The sequence below is a fragment of the Amia ocellicauda genome, unplaced genomic scaffold (assembly GCF_036373705.1).
Source record: "Amia ocellicauda isolate fAmiCal2 unplaced genomic scaffold, fAmiCal2.hap1 HAP1_SCAFFOLD_32, whole genome shotgun sequence".
NCBI lineage: Eukaryota > Metazoa > Chordata > Actinopteri > Amiiformes > Amiidae > Amia > Amia ocellicauda.
Window position 1 is genome coordinate 385,044 of NW_027102887.1, and position 15,808 is coordinate 400,851.

Sequence of the window (15,808 nt, forward strand, 5' to 3'; positions counted from 1 at the left end):
CCTCAGGGTTTGGCTCTGCTCCTCCAGGTCTCTCACTGCTGCTCTCAGCTCATGGATCTCAGCCTTGTGCTGCATCTTTAGTCTGTGCATCTCATCCCGGAGCTGATCACACAAGGAGGTCTGGGCCAGGGTGCTCAAGGTCTGCTCCCTGAACTCCGCAAACTCCAGCTCCAGCACTGATAGGCATTCCTTTAGTGTTTTAATGTTGCTGGAGAGTTTTGGGGAGACAGGGGGGCAGTCTGTGGGAGATGGGGCACTGTCAGGCTCCGTGTGGCTGGGGGCAGACTGCAGGGTGGCCGGCTCTGGCTCTTGTTTCTCTACCTCAGTCTGCTGCTTTGAGGTGTGGAAGCCGAGAGCTAATTGGTCCAGGCTGCTCTCGCTGCCCTGCACCATGATGGTCCCGTTGTGGTATACATTAAAAGTGAGCATCACACTGTCTGTGTCTTTCTCTACCAGCACTGAGATCTGCCTGCCTCTGCTAATGCCCCTCTTGTTGTTATTGGGGTATGTCTGGCACAGGGTTTTGTGAAAGGCGGTGTAGAACAGTAGATTGTTCTTGACCCTGTTTTCTCCTTTACCGGTGTAGTCTAGGATGAGGGTCTCAGGAGATGCTCTCATCACAGCTTGTTTGTAGTCCTTCTTAGCCTGTGCAGAGCGAATGTCTTCAGGGTATCGGATTTCAAAAGGCAGCTCTGCAGTCAGACTGCTGTTCGATAGATTTGTATCAGTCTCAGTGGCAGTTGGGCTCTCTCCTACTGTCACTCTATTCAAATCGGAGCTCTGCATTTTCATTGGCTGAGTCAACTACTGAGAATGCTTATTTATTTTATTAATACATATTTTTTTGTTTAATTATTTGTCTCTATAGGTGAAAGGTCTTACCTCCAATTCTTGTCTTCAGCTTTTCTTTTCTGACTTTTCTTCCTGAACTGTCTCTCTGCTTTCTTCTTTTTGTGTTTCTCTTAAAATTATTATTTTTTGAATACTTTTTCTTCTGAATTTCTATTCCATGTCTTCTGTGTATGTTTATAGTGCTATATATTCATTTGTAAATGACAAATTAAATCCGCTTATGTATAAAAACAAATGTTTTTTAGGAGCTCATATTCCTCTCTCTCTCTCTCTCTCTCTCTCTCTCTCTCTCTCTCTCTCTCTCTCTCAATTCATTTCATTTGTATTGTCAAAGCAATTGGACATACATACACATACATACATATACACTCACCTAAAGGATTATTAGGAACACCTGTTCAATTTCTCATTAATGCAATTATCTAATCAACCAATCACATGGCAGTTGCTTCAATGCATTTAGGGGTGTGGTCCTGGTCAAGACAATCTCCTGAACTCCAAACTGAATGTCTGAATGGGAATGAAAGGTGATTTAAGCAATTTTGAGCGTGGCATGGTTGTTGGTGCCAGACGGGCCGGTCTGAGTATTTCACAATCTGCTCAGTTACTGGGATTTTCACGCACAACCATTTCTAGGGTTTACAAAGAATGGTGTGAAAAGGGAAAAACATCCAGTATGCGGCAGTCCTGTGGGCGAAAATGCCTTGTTGATGCTAGAGGTCAGAGGAGAATGGGCCGACTGATTCAAGCTGATAGAAGAGCAACTTTGACTGAAATAACCACTCGTTACAAACGAGGTATGCAGCAAAGCATTTGTGAAGCCACAATACGTACAACCTTGAGGCGGATGGGCTACAACAGCAGAAGACCCCACCGGGTACCACTCATCTCCACTACAAATAGGAAAAAGAGGTGAGACATTCAGATGGTAGAGTCAGAATTTGGCGTAAACAGAATGAGAACATGGATCCATCATGTCTTGTTACCACTGTGCAGGCTGGTGGTGGTGGTGTAATGGTGTGGGGGATGTCTTCTTGGCACACTTTAGGCCCCTTAGTACCAATTGGGCATCGTTTAAATGCTACGGCCTACCTGAGCATTGTTTCTGACCATGTCCATCCCTTTTTGACCACCATGTACCCATCCTCTGATGGCTACTTCCAGCAGGATAATGCACCATGTCACAAAGGTCGAATCATTTCAAATTGGTTTCTTGAACATGACAATGAGTTCACTGTACTAAACTGGCCCCCACAGTCACCAGATCTCAACCCAATGGAGCATCTTTGGGATGTGGTGGAACGGGAGCTTCGTGCCCTGGATGTGCATCCCACAAATCTCCATCAACTGCAAGATGCTATCCTATCAATATGGGCCAACATTTCTAAAGAATGCTTTCAGCACCTTGTTGAAGCAATGCCACGTAGAATTAAAGCAGTTCTGAAGGCGAAAGGGGGTCAAACACAGTATTAGTATGGTGTTCCTAATAATCCTTTAGGTGAGTTCATCGTAGCTCTTAATACTCTCTTTCTGTCTGGAGGAGATATAATTGAAGTATTGTACACGTACCCGGCTACTTTCAACACCCATTGCTGCACTGATATTTTTCCCTCCATTTTTCTTTATCCATTTTTTTTTGCTGGAAGTTCCGTCAATACCCGTCAGCCTTTAAGAGACATCATGCAGCCAGGCCTCTTGGCTTGCGGCCACACCGTCCTGAACGCGCCCAATCTCATCAGATCTCGGAAGCTAAACGGGGCAAGGGCTCGTCAGTACTTGGATGGGTGACCTCCTGGAGATATCAGGTGCTGCAAGTTATTTCGTCTCCTGGGTAACTTTATCGTAGCTCTAAATACTCTCTTTCAGTCTGGAGGAGATATTATTGAAGAATTCTACACGTACCCGGCTACTTTCAACACCCTTTGCTGCACTGATATTTTTCCCTCCATTTTTCTTTTTTCTTTTTTATTTTGCTGGAAGTTCCGTCAATACCCTCCAGCCTTTAAGAGACATCATGCAGCCAGGCCTCTTGGCTTGAGGCCACACCGTCCTGAACGCGCCCGATCTCGTCAGATCTCGGAAGCAAAACGGGGCAGGTCCTGGTCAGTACTTGGATGGGTGACCTTCTGGAAATACCAGGTGCTGCTAGCTTTTTCGTCTCCTGGGTAACTTCATCGTAGCTCTTAATACTCTCTTTCAGTCTGCAGGAGATATAATTGAAGAATTGTACACGTACCCGGCTACTTTCAACACCCTTTCCAGCACTGATATTTTTCCCTCCATTTTTCTATTTTTTTTTTTTTTTTTTGCTGGAAGTTCCGTCAATACCCGCCAACCTTTAAGAGACATCATGCAGCCAGGCCTTTCGGCTTGTGGCCACACCGTCCTGAATGCGCCCGATCTCGTCAGATCTCGGAAGTTAAACGGGGCATGGCCTGGTAAGTACTTGGATGGGAGACCTCCTAGAAATACCAGGTGCTGCAAGCTTTTTACGTCTCCTGGGTAACTTCATCGTAGCTCTTAATACTCTCTTTCTGTCTCCAGGAGATATAATTGAAGAATTGTACACGTACCCGGCTACTTTCAACACCCTTTCCTGCACTGATATTTTTACCTCCATTTTTCTATTTTTTTTTTTGCTGGAAATTCGTCAATACCCGCCAGCCTTTAAGAGACATCATGCAGCCAGGCATCTCGGCTTGCGGCCACACCATCCTGAACGCGCCCGATCTCGTCAGATCTCGGAAGCTAAACGGGGCAGGACCTGGTCAGTACATGAATGTGAGACCTCCTGGAAATACCTGGTGCTGCAAGCTTTTACGTCTCCTGGGTAACTTTATCGTAGCTCTTAATACTCTCTATCTGTCTGGAGGAGATATAATTGAAGTATTGTACACGTACCCAGCTACTGTCAACACCATTTGCTGCACTGATATTTTTCCATCCATTTTTCTTTTTTTTTTTTTTTTTTGCTGGAAGTTCCGTCAATACCCGCCAACCTTTAAGAGACATCATGCAGCCAGGCCTCTCGGCTTGCGGCCACACCGTCCTGAATGCGCCTGATCTCGTCAGATCTCGGAAGCTAAACGGGGCAGGGCCTGGTCAGTACATGAAAGTGAGACCTCCTGGAAATACCTAGTGCTGCAAGCTTTTACGTCTCCTGGGTAACTTTATCGTAGCTCTTAATACTCTCTCTTTGTCTGGAGGAGATATAATTGAAGTATTGTACACGTATCCAGCTACTGTCAACACCCTTTGCTGCACTGATATTTTTCCATCCATTTTTCTTTTTTCTTTTTTTCTTTTTTTTTTTTGCTGGAAGTTCCGTCAATACCCGCCAACCTTTAAGAGACATCATGCAGCCAGGCCTTTCGGCTTGTGGCCACACCGTCCTAAATGCGCCCGATCTCGTCAGATCTCGGAAGCTAAACGGGGCAGGGCCTGGTCAGTACTTGGATGGGAGACCTCCTAGAAATACCAGGTGCTGCAAGCTTTTTACGTCTCCTGGGTAACTTCATCGTAGCTCTTAATACTCTCTTTCTGTCTCCAGGAGATATAATTGAAGAATTGTACACGTACCCGGCTACTTTCAACACCCTTTGCTGCACTGGTATATTTCCCTCTATTTTTCTTTTTTTTTTTGCTGGCAGTTCCGTCAATACCCGCCAGCCTTTAAGAGACATCATGCAGCCTGGCCTCTCGGCTTGCGGCCACACCATCCTGAAAGCGCCCGATCTTGTCAGATCTCGGAAGCTAAACGAGGCAGGGCCTGGTCAGTACTTGGATGGGAGACCTCCTAGAAATACCAGGTGCTGCAAGCTTTTTACGTCTCCTGGGTAACTTCATCGTAGCTCTTAATACTCTCTTTCTGTCTCCAGGAGATATAATTGAAGAATTGTACACGTATCCAGCTACTGTCAACACCCTTTGCTGCACTGATATTTTTCCATCCATTTTTCTTTTTTCTTTTTTTGTTTTTTTTTTTTTGCTGGAAGTTCCGTCAATACCCGCCAACCTTTAAGAGACATCATGCAGCCAGGCGTCTCGGCTTGCGTCCACACCATCCTGAACTCGCCCGATCTCGTCAGATCTTGGAAGCTAAACGGGGCAGGACCTGGTCGGTACATGAATGTGAGACCTCCTGGAAATACCTGGTGCTGCAAGCTTTTACGTCTCCTGGGTAACTTTATCGTAGCTCTTAATACTCTCTATCTGTCTGGAGGAGATATAATTGAAGTATTGTACACGTACCCAGCTACTGTCAACACCCTTTGCTGCACTGATATTTTTCCATCCATTTTTTTTTTTTTTTTTTTTTTGCTGGAAGTTCCGTCAATACCCGCCAACCTTTAAGAGACATCATGCAGCCAGGGCTTTCTGCTTGTGGACACACCGTCCTGAATGCGCCCGATCTCGTCAGATCTCGGAAGCTAAACGGTGCAGGGCCTGGTCAGTACTTGGATGGGAGACCTCCTAGAAATACCAGGTGCTGCAAGCTTTTTACGTCTCCTGGGTAACTTCATCGTAGCTCTTAATACTCTCTTTCTGTCTCCAGGAGATATAATTGAAGAATTGTACACGTACCCGGCTACTTTCAACACCCTTTGCTGCACTGGTATATTTCCCTCTATTTTTCTTTTTTTTTTTTGCTGGCAGTTCCATCAATACCCGCCAGCCTTTAAGAGACATCATGCAGCCAGACATCTCGGCTTGCGGCCACACCGTCCTGAACGCGCCCGATCTTGTCAGATCTCGGAAGCTAAACGGGGCAGGACCTGGTCAGTACTTAAATGTGAGACCTCCTGGAAATACCAGGTGCTGCCAGCTTTTTACGTCTCCTGGGGAACTTCATCGTAGCTCTTAATACTCTCTATCTGTCCGGAGGAGATATAATTGAAGTATTGTACACGTACCCAGCTACTGTCAACACCCTTTGCTGCACTGATATTTTTCCATCCATTTTTCTTTTTTTTTTTTTTGTTTTTTTTTTTTTTTGCTGGACGTTCCGTCAATACCCGCCAGCCTTTAAGAGACATCATGCAACCAGGCCTCTCGGTTTGCGGACACACAGTCCTGAACGCGCCCGATCTCGGAAGATCTCAAAAACTAAATGGGGCAGGACCTGGTCAGTACTTGGATGGGAGATCTTCTGGAAATACCAGGTGCTGCCAGCTTTTTACGTCTCCTGGGGAACTTCATCGTAGCTCTTAATACTCTCTTTCTGTCTGGAGAATATATAATTGAAGAATTGTACACGTACCCGGCTACTTTCAACACCCTTTGCTGCACTGATATTTTTCCATCCATTTTTTTTTTTTTTTTTTGCTGGAAGTTCCGTCAATACCCGCCAACCTTTAAGAGACATCATGCAGCCAGGACTTTCGGCTTGCGGCCACACCATCCTGAACTCGCCCGATCTCGTCAGATCTTGGAAGCTAAACGGGGCAGGACCTGGTCAGTACATGAATGTGAGACCTCCTGGAAATACCTGGTGCTGCAAGCTTTCACGTCTCCTGGGTAACTTTATCGTAGCTCTTAATACTCTCTATCTGTCTGGAGGAGATATAATTGTAGTATTGTACACGTACCCAGCTACTGTCAACACCCTTTGCTGCACTGATATTTTTCCATCCATTTTTCTTTTTTTTTTTTTTTTTGCTGGAAGTTCCGTCAATACCCGCCAACCTTTAAGAGACATCATGCAGCCAGGCCTCTCGGCTTGCGGCCACACCGTCCTGAATGCGCCCGATCTCGTCAGATCTCGGAAGCTAAACGGCGCAGGGCCTGGTCAGTACTTGGATGGGAGACCTCCTAGAAATACCAGGTGCTGCAAGCCTTTTACGTCTCCTGGGTAACTTCATCGTAGCTCTTAATACTCTCTTTCTGTCTCCAGGAGATATAATTGAAGAATTGTACACGTACCCGGCTACTTTCAACACCCTTTCCTGCACTGATATTTTTCCCTCCATTTTTCTATTTTTTTTTTTTTTTTTTTTGCTGGAAATTCCGTCAATACCCGCCAGCCTTTAAGAGACATCATGCAGCCAGACATCTCGGCTTGCGGCCACACCGTCTTGAACGCGCCCGATCTCGTCAGATCTCGGAAGCTAAACGGGGCAGGACCTGGTCAGTACTTGAATGTGAGACCTCCTGGAAATACCTGGTGCTGCAAGCTTTTACGTCTCCTGGGTAACTTTATCGTAGCTCTTAATACTCTCTATCTGTCTGGAGGAGATATAATTGAAGAATTGTACATGTACCCGGCTACTTTCAACACCCTGTCCTGCACTGATATTTTTCCCTCCATTTTTCTATTTATTTCTTTTTTATTTTTTGCTGGAAGTTCCGTCAATACCCGCCAGCCTTTAAGAGACATCATGCAGCCCGGCCTCTTGGCTTGCGACCACACCGTCCTGAACACGCCCGATCTCGTCAGATCTCGGAAGCTAAACGGGGCAGGGCCTCGTCAGTACTTGGATGGGAGACCTCCTGGAAATACCTGGTGCTGCAAGCTTTTTACGTCTCCTGGGAAACTTCATCGTAGCTCTTAATACTCTCTATCTGTCTGGAGGAGATATAATTGAAGTATTGTACACGTACCCGGCTACTTTCAACAGCCTTTGCTGCACTGATATTTTTCCCTCCATTTTCCATTTTTTTTTTTTGCTGGAAGTTCCGTCAATACCCGCCAGCCTTTAAGAGACATCATGCAGCCAGGCCTCTTGGCTTGCGGCCACACCGTCCTGAACGCGCCCGATCTCATCAGATCTCGGAAGCTAACGGGGCAGGGCCTGGTCAGTACTTGGATGGGTGACCTCCTGGAAATACCAGGTGCTGCAAGCTTTTTACGTCTCCTGGGTAACTTCATCATAGCTCTTAATACTCTCTTTCAGTCTGTAGGAGATATTATTGAAGAATTGTACACGTACCCGGCTACTTTCAAAACCCGTTGCTGCACTGATATTTTTCCCTCCATTTTTCTTTTTTCTTTTTTTTTTTGCTGGAAGTTCCGTCAATACCCGCCAGCCTTAAAGAGACATCATGCAGCCGGGCCTCTCGGCTTTCGGCCACACCGTCCTGAATGCGCATGATATCGTCAGATCTCGGAAGCTAAACGGGGCAGGACCTGGTCTGTACTTGAATGTGAGACCTCCTGGAAATAACAGGTGCTGCAAGCTTTTACGTCTCCTGGGTAACTTTATCGTAGCTCTTAATACTCTCTTTCAGTCTGCCGGAGATATAATTGAAGAATTGTACACGTACCCGGCTACTTTCAACAGCCTTTGCTGCACTGATATTTTTCCTCCATTTTCCATTTTTTTTTTTTGCTGGAAGTTCTGTCAATACCCGCCAGCCTTTAAGAGACATCATGCAGCCAGGCCTCTTGGCTTGCGGCCACACCGTCCTGAACGCGCCCGATCTCATCAGATCTCGGAAGCTAACGGGGCAGGGCCTGGTCAGTACTTGGATGGGTGACCTCCTGGAAATACCAGGTGCTGCAAGCTTTTTACGTCTCCTGGGTAACTTCATCATAGCTCTTAATACTCTCTTTCAGTCTGTAGGAGATATTATTGAAGAATTGTACACGTACCCGGCTACTTTCAAAACCCTTTGCTGCACTGATATTTTTCCCTCCATTTTTCTTTTTTCTTTTTTTTTTTGCTGGAAGTTCCGTCAATACCCGCCAGCCTTAAAGAGACATCATGCAGCCGGGCCTCTCGGCTTTCGGCCACACCGTCCTGAATGCGCATGATATCGTCAGATCTCGGAAGCTAAACGGGGCAGGACCTGGTCTGTACTTGAATGTAAGACCTCCTGGAAATAACAGGTGCTGCAAGCTTTTACGTCTCCTGGGTAACTTTATCGTAGCTCTTAATACTCTCTTTCAGTCTGCAGGAGATATAATTGAAGAATTGTACACGTACCCGGCTACTTTCAACACCCTTTCCTGCACTGATATATTTCCCTCCATTTTTCTATTTTTTTTTTATTTTTTTTTATTTTTTTGCTGGACGTTCCGTCAATACCCGCCAGCCTTTAAGAGACATCATGCTACCAGGCCTCTCGGTTTGCGGACACACAGTCCTGAACGCGCCCGATCTCGGAAGATCTCAAAAACTAAATGGGGCAGGACCTGGTCAGTACTTGGATGGGAGATCTTCTGGAAATACCAGGTGCTGCCAGCTTTTTACGTCTCCTGGGGAACTTCATCATAGCTCTTAATACTCTCTTTCTGTCTGGAGAATATATAATTGAAGAATTGTACACGTACCCGGCTACTTTCAACACCCTTTGCTGCACTGGTATATTTCCCTCTATTTTTCTTTTTTTTTTTGGCTGGCAGTTCCGTCAATACCCGCCAGCCTTTAAGAGACATCATGCAGCCAGGCATTTCGGCTTGCGGCCACACCATCCTGAACGCGCCCGATCTCGTCAGATCTCGGAAGCTAAACGGGGCAGGACCTGGTCAGTACATGAATGTGAGACCTCCTGGAAATACCTCGTGCTGCAAGCTTTTACGTCTCCTGGGTAACTTTATCGTAGCTCTTAATACTCTCTATCTGTCTGGAGGAGATTTAATTGAAGTATTGTACACGTACCCAGCTACTGTCAACACCCTTTGCTGCACTGATATTTTTCCATCCATTTTTTTTTTTTTTTTTTGCTGGAAGTTCCGTCAATACCCGCCAACCTTTAAGAGACATCATGCAGCCAGGACTTTCGGCTTGCGGCCACACCATCCTGAACTCGCCCGATCTCGTCAGATCTTGGAAGCTAAACGGGGCAGGACCTGGTCAGTACATGAATGTGAGACCTCCTGGAAATACCTGGTGCTGCAAGCTTTCACGTCTCCTAGGTAACTTTATCGTAGCTCTTAATACTCTCTATCTGTCTGGAGGAGATATAATTGAAGTATTGTACACGTACCCAGCTACTGTCAACACCCTTTGCTGCACTGATTTTTTTCCATCCATTTTTCTTTTTTTTTTTTTTTTTGCTGGAAGTTCCGTCAATACCCGCCAACCTTTAAGAGACATCATGCAGCCAGGCCTCTTGGCTTGCGGCCACACCGTCCTGAATGCGCCCGATCTCGTCAGATCTCGGAAGCTAAACGGCGCAGGGCCTGGTCAGTACTTGGATGGGAGACCTCCTAGAAATACCAGGTGCTGCAAGCCTTTTACGTCTCCTGGGTAACTTCATCGTAGCTCTTAATACTCTCTTTCTGTCTCCAGGAGATATAATTGAAGAATTGTACACGTACCCGGCTACTTTCAACACCCTTTCCTGCACTGATATTTTTCCCTCCATTTTTCTATTTTTTTTTTTTTTTTTTTTGCTGGAAATTCCGTCAATACCCGCCAGCCTTTAAGAGACATCATGCAGCCAGACATCTCGGCTTGCGGCCACACCGTCCTGAACGTGCCCGATCTCGTCAGATCTCGGAAGCTAAACGGGGCAGGACCTGGTCAGTACTTGAATGTGAGACCTCCTGGAAATACCTGGTGCTGCAAGCTTTTACGTCTCCTGGGTAACTTTATCGTAGCTCTTAATACTCTCTATCTGTCTGGAGGAGATATAATTGAAGAATTGTACATGTACCCGGCTACTTTCAACACCCTGTCCTGCACTGATATTTTTCCCTCCATTTTTCTATTTATTTCTTTTTTTTTTTTTTGCTGGAAATTCCGTCAACACCCGCCAGCCTTTAAGAGACATCATGCAGCCAGACATCTCGGCTTGCGGCCACACCGTCCTGAACACGCCCGATCTCGTCAGATCTCGGAAGCTAAATGGGGCAGGACCTGGTCAGTACTTGAATGTGAGACCTCCTGGAAATACCTGGTGCTGCAAGCTTTTACGTCTCCTGGGTAACTTTATTGTAGCTCTTAATACTCTCTATCTGTCTGGAGGAGATATAATTGAAGGATTGTACACGTACCCGGCTACCTTCAACACGCTTTGCTGCACTGATATTTTTCCCTCCATTTTTCTTTTTTCTTTTGTTTTTTGCTGGAAGTTCCATCAATACCCTCCAGCCTTTAAGAGACATCATGCAGCCAGGCCTCTTGGCTTGAGGCCACACCGTCCTGAAGACGCAAGATCTCGTCAGATCTCGGAAGAAAAACTGGGCAGGGCCTGGTCAGTAATTGGATGGGTGACCTCCTGGAAATACCAGGTGCTGCAAGCCTTTTACATCTCCTGGGTAACTTCAGCGTAGCTCTTAATACTCTCATTCAGTCTGGAGGAGATATAATTGAAGAATTGTACATGTACCCGGCTACTTTCAACACCCTGTCCTGCACTGATATTTTTCCCTCCATTTTTCTATTTATTTATTTTTTATTTCTTGCTGGAAGTTCCGTCAATACCCGCCAGCCTTTAAGAGACATCATGCAGCCAGGCCTCTTGGCTTGCGGCCACACCGTCCTGAACACGCCCGATCTCGTCAGATCTCGGAAGCTAAACGGGGCAGTGCCTGGTCAGTACTTGGATGGAAGACCTCCTGGAAATACCTGGTGCTGCAAGCTTTTTACGTCTCCTGGGAAACTTCATCGTAGCTCTTAATACTCTCTATCTGTCTGGAGGAGATATAATTGAAGTATTGTACACGTACCCAGCTACTTTCAACAGCCTTTGCTGCACTGATATTTTTCCCTCCATTTTCCATTTTTTTTTTTTTTTTTTTTGCTGGAAGTTCCGTCAATACCCGCCAGCCTTTAAGAGACATCATGCAGCCAGGCCACTTGGCTTGCGCCCACACCGTCCTGAACGCGCCCGATCTCGTCAGATCTCGGAAGCTATCGGGGCAGGGCCTGGTCAGTACTTGGATGGGTGACCTCCTGGAAATACCAGGTGCTGCAAGCTTTTTACGTCTCCTGGGTAACTTCATCATAGCTCTTAATACTCTCTTTCAGTCTGTAGGAGATATTATTGAAGAATTGTACACGTACCCAGCTACTTTCAAAACCCTTTGCTGCACTGATATTTTTCCCTCCATTTTTCTTTTTTCTTTTTTTTCTTGCTGGAAGTTCCGTCAATACCCGCCAGCCTTAAAGAGACATCATGCAGCCGGGCCTCTCGGCTTTCGGCCACACCGTCCTGAACGCGCATGATATCGTCAGATCTCGGAAGCAAAACGGGGCAGGACCTGGTCAGTACTTGAATGTGAGACCTCCTGGAAATACCAGGTGCTGCAAGCTTTTACGTCTCCTGGGTAACTTTATCGTAGCTCTTAATACTCTCTTTCAGTCTGCAGGAGATATAATTGAAGAATTAAACACATACCCGGCTACTTTCAACACCCTTTCCTGCACTGATATTTTTCCCTCCATTTTTCTATTTTTTTTTTTTTTTTTTGCTGGAAATTCCGTCAATACCCGCCAGCCCTTAAGAGACATCATGCAGCCAGGCATCTCGGCTTGCGGCCACACCATCCTGAACGCGCCCGATCTCGTCAGATCTCGGAAGCTAAACGGGGCAGGACCTGGTCAGTACATGAATGTGAGACCTCCTGGAAATACCTGGTGCTGCAAGCTTTTATGTCTCCTGGGTAACTTTATCGTAGCTCTTAATACTCTATATCTGTCTGGAGGAGATATAATTGAAGTATTGTACACGTACCCAGCTACTGTCAACACCATTTGCTGCACTGATATTTTTCCATCCATTTTTCTTTTTTTTTTTTTTTTTTGCTGGAAGTTCCGTCAATACCCGCCAACCTTTAAGAGACATCATGCAGCCAGGCCTCTCGGCTTGCGGCCACACCGTCCTGAATGCGCCCGATCTCGTCAGATCTCGGAAGCGAAACGGGGCAGGGCCTGGTCAGTACTTGGATGGGAGACCTCCTAGAAATACCAGGTGCTGCAAGCTTTTTACGTCTCCTGGGTAACTTCATCGTAGCTCTTAATACTCTCTTTCTGTCTCCAGGAGATATAATTGAAGAATTGTACACGTACCCGGCTACTTTCAACACCCTTTGCTGCACTGGTATATTTCCCTCTATTTTTCTTTTTTTTTTTGCTGGCAGTTCCGTCAATACCCGCCAGCCTTTAAGAGACATCATGCAGCCAGGCATCTCGGCTTGCGGCCACACCATCCTGAACGCGCCCGATCTCGTCAGATCTCGGAAGCTAAACGGGGCAGGACCTGGTAAGTACATGAAAGTGAGACCTCCTGGAAATACCTAGTGCTGCAAGCTTTTACGTCTCATGGGTAACTTTATCGTAGCTCTTAATACTCTCTCTCTGTCTGGAGGAGATATAATTGAAGTATTGTACACGTATCCAGCTACTGTCAACACCCTTTGCTGCACTGATATTTTTCCATCCATTTTTCTTTTTTCTTTTTTTATTTTTATTTTTTGCTGGAAGTTCCGTCAATACCCGCCAACCTTTAAGAGACATCATGCAGCCAGGCCTTTCGGCTTGTGGCCACACCGTCCTGAATGCGCCCGATCTCGTCAGATCTCGGAAGCTAAACGGGGCAGGGCCTGGTCAGTACTTGGATGGGAGACCTCCTAGAAATACCAGGTGCTGCAAGCTTTTTACGTCTCCTGGGTAACTTCATCGTAGCTCTTAATACTCTCTTTCTGTCTCCAGGAGATATAATTGAAGAATTGTACACGTACCCGGCTACTTTCAACACCCTTTGCTGCACTGGTATATTTCCCTCTATTTTTCTTTTTTTTTTTTGCTGGCATTTCCGTCAATACCCACCAGCCTAAAGAGACATCATGCAGCCGGCCCTCTTGGCTTTCGGCCACACCGTCCTGAACGCGCACGATATCGTCAGATCTCTGAAGCTAAACGGGGCAGGGCCTGGTCAGTACTTAGATGGGAGACCTCCTGGAAATACCTGGTGCTGCAAGCTTTTTACGTCTCCTGTGAAACTTCATCGTAGCTCTTAATACTCTCTATCTGTCTGGAGCAGATATAATTGAAGTATTGTACACGTACCCGGCTACTTTCAACACCCTTTCCTGAACTGATATTTTTCCCTGCATTTTCCTTTTTTTTTTGTTTTTTTTTTGCTGGAAGTTCCGTCAATACCCGCCAGCCTTTAAGAGACATCATGCAGCCAGGCCTCTTGGCTTGCGGCCACACCATCCTGAACGCGCCCGATCTCGTCAGATCTCGGAAGGTAAAAGGGGCAAGGCCTGGTCAGTACTTGGATGGGTGACCTCCAGGAAATACCTGGTGCTGCAAGCTTTTTTGTCTCCTGGGTAACTTCATCGTAGCTCTTAGTACTCTCTTTCTGTCTGGAGGAGATATAATTGAAGTATTGTACACGTACACGGCTACTTTCAACAGCCTTTGCTGCACTGATATTTTTCCTTCCATTTATCTTATTTTTTTTTTTTTTTTGCTGGAAGTTCCGTCAATACCCACCAGCCTTTAAGAGACATCATGCAGCCAGGCCTTTCGGCTTGTGGCCACACCGTCCTGAATGCGCCCGATCTCGTCAGATCTCGGAAGCTAAACGGGGCAGGGCCTGGTCAGTACTTGGATGGGAGACCTCCTAGAAATACCAGGTGCTGCAAGCTTTTTACGTCTCCTGGGTAACTTCATCGTAGCTCTTAATACTCTCTTTTTTTCTCCAGGAGATATAATTGAAGAATTGTACACGTACCCGGCTACTTTCAACACCCTTTGCTGCACTGGTATATTTCCCTCTATTTTTCTTTTTTTTTTTTGCTGGCAGTTCCGTCAATACCCGCCAGCCTTTAAGAGACGTCATGCAGCCAGGCATCTCGGCTTGCGGCCACACCATCCTGAACGCGCCCGATCTCGTCAGATCTCGGAAGCTAACGGGGCAGGGCCTGGTCAGTACTTGGATGGGAGACCTCCTAGAAATACCAGGTGCTGCAAGCTTTTTACATCTCCTGGGTAACTTCATCATAGCTCTTAATACTCTCTTTCAGTCTGTAGGAGATATTATTGAAGAATTGTACACGTACCCGGCTACTTTCAAAACCCTTTGCTGCACTGATATTTTTCCCTACATTTTTCTTTTTTCTTTTTTTTTTTTGCTGGAAGTTCCGTCAATACCCGCCAGCCTTAAAGAGACATCATGCAGCTGGGCCTCTCGGCTTGCGGCCACACCGTCCTGAATGCGCCCGATCTCGTCGGATCTCGGAAGCTAAACGGGGCAGGGCCTGGTCAGTACTTGGATGGGTGACCTCCTGGAAATGCCAGGTGCTGCAAGCTTTTTACGTCTCCTGGGTAACTTCATCGTAGCTCTTAATACTCTCTTTCTGTCTCCAGGAGATATAATTGAAGAATTGTACACGTACTAGGCTACTTTCAACACCCTTTGCTGCACTGATATTTTTCCCTCCATTTTTCTTTTTATTTTATTTTTTTTCTGGAAGTTCCGTCAATATCCGCCAGCCTTTAAGAGACATCATGCAGCCAGGCCTCCTGGCTTGTAGTCACACCGTCCTGAACGCGCCCGATCATATCAGATTTCGGAAGCTAAACGGGGCAGGGCCTGGTCAGTACTTGGATGTGTGACCTCCTGGAAATACCAGGTGCTGCAAGCTTTTTACGTCTCCTGGGTAACTTCATCGTAGCTCTTAAAACTCTCTTTCTGTCTCCAGGAGATATAATTGAAGTACTGTACACGTACCCAGCTACTGTCAACATCCTTTGCTGCACTGATATTTTTCCATCCATTTTTCTTTTTTTTTTTTTTTTTTTTTTTGCTGGAAATTCCGTCATTACCCGCCATCCTTTAAGAGACATCATGCAGCCTGGTCTCTTGGCTTGCGGCCACACCGTCCTGAACGCGCCTGATCTCATCATATCTCGGAAGCTAAACGGGGCAGGGTCTGGCCAGTACTTGGTTGGGTGACCTCCTGGAAATACCAGGTGCTGCAAGCTTTTTACGTCTCCTGGGTAACTTCATCGTAGCTCTTAATACTCTCTTTCAGTCTGGAGGAGATATTATTGAAGAA

The 15,808-nt window shown here is 46.2% G+C and overlaps 10 non-coding genes and 26 pseudogenes across 10 annotated transcripts; all 36 read left to right on the plus strand.

The window, feature by feature from the left end:
* The first annotated feature begins 2,550 nt into the window (after positions 1–2,550).
* On the plus strand, positions 2,551–2,669 carry LOC136730476 (uncharacterized; annotated as a pseudogene).
* A 215-nt stretch (positions 2,670–2,884) lies between these two features.
* On the plus strand, positions 2,885–3,003 carry LOC136730878 (uncharacterized; annotated as a pseudogene).
* A 217-nt stretch (positions 3,004–3,220) lies between these two features.
* LOC136730630 (5S ribosomal RNA) lies at positions 3,221–3,339 on the plus strand. Its single transcript, XR_010809423.1, has one exon. It is a non-coding gene; the product is annotated as a 5S ribosomal RNA (ribosomal RNA).
* A 210-nt stretch (positions 3,340–3,549) lies between these two features.
* LOC136730830 (uncharacterized) lies at positions 3,550–3,668 on the plus strand (annotated as a pseudogene).
* Positions 3,669–3,883: 215 nt separating this feature from the next.
* Positions 3,884–4,002, plus strand: LOC136731046 (uncharacterized; annotated as a pseudogene).
* A 224-nt stretch (positions 4,003–4,226) lies between these two features.
* Positions 4,227–4,345, plus strand: LOC136730621 (5S ribosomal RNA). Its single transcript, XR_010809414.1, has one exon. It is a non-coding gene; the product is annotated as a 5S ribosomal RNA (ribosomal RNA).
* A 209-nt stretch (positions 4,346–4,554) lies between these two features.
* Positions 4,555–4,673, plus strand: LOC136730649 (uncharacterized; annotated as a pseudogene).
* A 226-nt stretch (positions 4,674–4,899) lies between these two features.
* Positions 4,900–5,018, plus strand: LOC136730495 (uncharacterized; annotated as a pseudogene).
* Positions 5,019–5,231: 213 nt separating this feature from the next.
* On the plus strand, positions 5,232–5,350 carry LOC136730805 (uncharacterized; annotated as a pseudogene).
* Positions 5,351–5,560: 210 nt separating this feature from the next.
* On the plus strand, positions 5,561–5,679 carry LOC136730960 (uncharacterized; annotated as a pseudogene).
* A 557-nt stretch (positions 5,680–6,236) lies between these two features.
* LOC136730988 (uncharacterized) lies at positions 6,237–6,355 on the plus strand (annotated as a pseudogene).
* A 214-nt stretch (positions 6,356–6,569) lies between these two features.
* LOC136730598 (5S ribosomal RNA) lies at positions 6,570–6,688 on the plus strand. Its single transcript, XR_010809392.1, has one exon. It is a non-coding gene; the product is annotated as a 5S ribosomal RNA (ribosomal RNA).
* Positions 6,689–6,908: 220 nt separating this feature from the next.
* On the plus strand, positions 6,909–7,027 carry LOC136730782 (uncharacterized; annotated as a pseudogene).
* A 220-nt stretch (positions 7,028–7,247) lies between these two features.
* LOC136730743 (uncharacterized) lies at positions 7,248–7,366 on the plus strand (annotated as a pseudogene).
* A 211-nt stretch (positions 7,367–7,577) lies between these two features.
* On the plus strand, positions 7,578–7,695 carry LOC136730532 (5S ribosomal RNA). Its single transcript, XR_010809326.1, has one exon. It is a non-coding gene; the product is annotated as a 5S ribosomal RNA (ribosomal RNA).
* Positions 7,696–8,239: 544 nt separating this feature from the next.
* On the plus strand, positions 8,240–8,357 carry LOC136730533 (5S ribosomal RNA). The gene has a single exon (XR_010809327.1). It is a non-coding gene; the product is annotated as a 5S ribosomal RNA (ribosomal RNA).
* An 891-nt stretch (positions 8,358–9,248) lies between these two features.
* On the plus strand, positions 9,249–9,367 carry LOC136730981 (uncharacterized; annotated as a pseudogene).
* A 209-nt stretch (positions 9,368–9,576) lies between these two features.
* Positions 9,577–9,695, plus strand: LOC136730989 (uncharacterized; annotated as a pseudogene).
* Positions 9,696–9,909: 214 nt separating this feature from the next.
* On the plus strand, positions 9,910–10,028 carry LOC136730599 (5S ribosomal RNA). Its single transcript, XR_010809393.1, has one exon. It is a non-coding gene; the product is annotated as a 5S ribosomal RNA (ribosomal RNA).
* A 220-nt stretch (positions 10,029–10,248) lies between these two features.
* Positions 10,249–10,367, plus strand: LOC136730788 (uncharacterized; annotated as a pseudogene).
* A 221-nt stretch (positions 10,368–10,588) lies between these two features.
* On the plus strand, positions 10,589–10,707 carry LOC136730823 (uncharacterized; annotated as a pseudogene).
* Positions 10,708–10,922: 215 nt separating this feature from the next.
* Positions 10,923–11,041, plus strand: LOC136731045 (uncharacterized; annotated as a pseudogene).
* Positions 11,042–11,262: 221 nt separating this feature from the next.
* On the plus strand, positions 11,263–11,381 carry LOC136730682 (uncharacterized; annotated as a pseudogene).
* A 219-nt stretch (positions 11,382–11,600) lies between these two features.
* LOC136730859 (uncharacterized) lies at positions 11,601–11,718 on the plus strand (annotated as a pseudogene).
* A 216-nt stretch (positions 11,719–11,934) lies between these two features.
* LOC136730531 (uncharacterized) lies at positions 11,935–12,053 on the plus strand (annotated as a pseudogene).
* Positions 12,054–12,270: 217 nt separating this feature from the next.
* Positions 12,271–12,389, plus strand: LOC136730831 (uncharacterized; annotated as a pseudogene).
* Positions 12,390–12,604: 215 nt separating this feature from the next.
* On the plus strand, positions 12,605–12,723 carry LOC136730520 (5S ribosomal RNA). The gene has a single exon (XR_010809325.1). It is a non-coding gene; the product is annotated as a 5S ribosomal RNA (ribosomal RNA).
* Positions 12,724–12,932: 209 nt separating this feature from the next.
* On the plus strand, positions 12,933–13,051 carry LOC136731007 (uncharacterized; annotated as a pseudogene).
* A 224-nt stretch (positions 13,052–13,275) lies between these two features.
* LOC136730862 (5S ribosomal RNA) lies at positions 13,276–13,394 on the plus strand. The gene has a single exon (XR_010809461.1). It is a non-coding gene; the product is annotated as a 5S ribosomal RNA (ribosomal RNA).
* Positions 13,395–13,603: 209 nt separating this feature from the next.
* On the plus strand, positions 13,604–13,722 carry LOC136731064 (uncharacterized; annotated as a pseudogene).
* A 219-nt stretch (positions 13,723–13,941) lies between these two features.
* LOC136730801 (uncharacterized) lies at positions 13,942–14,060 on the plus strand (annotated as a pseudogene).
* Positions 14,061–14,276: 216 nt separating this feature from the next.
* On the plus strand, positions 14,277–14,395 carry LOC136730874 (5S ribosomal RNA). The gene has a single exon (XR_010809462.1). It is a non-coding gene; the product is annotated as a 5S ribosomal RNA (ribosomal RNA).
* Positions 14,396–14,605: 210 nt separating this feature from the next.
* Positions 14,606–14,723, plus strand: LOC136730647 (uncharacterized; annotated as a pseudogene).
* Positions 14,724–14,940: 217 nt separating this feature from the next.
* LOC136730710 (5S ribosomal RNA) lies at positions 14,941–15,059 on the plus strand. Its single transcript, XR_010809446.1, has one exon. It is a non-coding gene; the product is annotated as a 5S ribosomal RNA (ribosomal RNA).
* A 216-nt stretch (positions 15,060–15,275) lies between these two features.
* Positions 15,276–15,394, plus strand: LOC136730896 (uncharacterized; annotated as a pseudogene).
* A 221-nt stretch (positions 15,395–15,615) lies between these two features.
* On the plus strand, positions 15,616–15,734 carry LOC136730824 (uncharacterized; annotated as a pseudogene).
* The last annotated feature ends 74 nt before the right edge of the window (positions 15,735–15,808 follow it).